General features: G+C 38.0%; 1 protein-coding gene across 1 annotated transcript in view; it reads left to right on the top strand.

Moving 5' to 3' along the window:
• LOC101846385 overlaps positions 1 to 1,283 on the top strand; it is a 102,636-nt gene that overhangs the window by 59,477 nt on the left and 41,876 nt on the right. The gene's annotated exons all lie outside the window — the stretch shown is intronic.

Consider the following 1,283-nt stretch of genomic DNA (forward strand, 5'->3'; position numbering starts at 1 on the left):
TCTCTCTCTCTCTCTCTCTCTCTCTCTCTCTCTCTCTCTCTCTCTCTCTCTGCCACACACTGGTGCTTCACAGGCTCTCTTACAATCCAAATCACCATAAAATGGTGATATCATGGTACTATAAGAAGTAGCAGAGATCTTACATAACAAGATAGTTCACTCAGCCAAAAAAGTGTATGCCGAACGCGCATTGGTTTAGATGGCGCTGCAGTCTTTGTTTTGAAGCTCTCTTTCGCTTCTCCTGAAGAAGAATAGAAATAGCACAATTTGTTAGTTTTGCTTATATTGTTTTTTCACATAAGTATGGTAACTCTGTTCAAGCACAATTTGTTAGTTTTGCTTTTATTGTTTTTTCACATAAGTATGGTAACTCTGTTCACAAAATCCGCACTTTTTCGAAGAGGGCGCCGCCGAATTTTCAGGACACTTTTTTAATCGGCTCAAAGAGAGGAGTGAACTATCTTGTTGTGTACGATCTTTGTTAGTAGTTCCAACAGTATTAAAAATTAGAACTATGTCGTCATAAACAAGGCGAAAAAAAAAAGATTCTGTCAACAGTTTCTTTGGTTTGAGCATAGATAAGCACAAAGACACAATGACTGTCACAGGAAATAGCCATCCCGATAGACAATATCGACACTTAAAGAAAGGTGAGAAAAGAAAGAAGGACCTAAATGGAACACCCTCTGACTACCCACAAAAGGAAAGGGGGGGGAAGGATCGATACTATTAAAAGGAGAGTAAAACAAAGACATCGTTTGTTGTTTAGGATAAACAATTCATTTTCCCCTATGGATTACGAAGTCTCTCAGGCCCGTATTGTATGGCACACGGGCTTCCGTGAATAAGGACCTCTCGTTCAGAGGTGGCGCTGACTCAAATAAAGGCACGAACTAACGACAGGTCAGCCGGGAATTTTTTTAAAAAGTGTTTGCTTTAAGTTTCTTTCGTGATTCCTGTCGCAGCTACATAACGTTACGCTAAAAAGATAATTACCTGAGTTGTTTTTTTGTTGTTGTTGCTGGTTCAGAGCTTTTGTTTCTGAAGTGAAAAGCAGAGCCAGCCTGGTAATAATATAGTTCACTCGGACAAAAGAATAATCCAAATTTTAAAAAAGACAATTATTGATTGTACCAAAATTCAAGCGTTTCACAAAGTCAGTTCGAAATAAACGGTTTTGTCTCATTTTGTCAAAATAGCTAAAATGACTTAGGCATTCATCTTATGAGCATGGCGTTGTTTATTTTGTTTTGTTTTGTTTTGTTTGTTTGCTAGTTTGTTTG

This window comes from Aplysia californica, unplaced genomic scaffold (genome assembly GCF_000002075.1).
Source record: "Aplysia californica isolate F4 #8 unplaced genomic scaffold, AplCal3.0 scaffold00851, whole genome shotgun sequence".
Taxonomy (NCBI): domain Eukaryota; kingdom Metazoa; phylum Mollusca; class Gastropoda; order Aplysiida; family Aplysiidae; genus Aplysia; species Aplysia californica.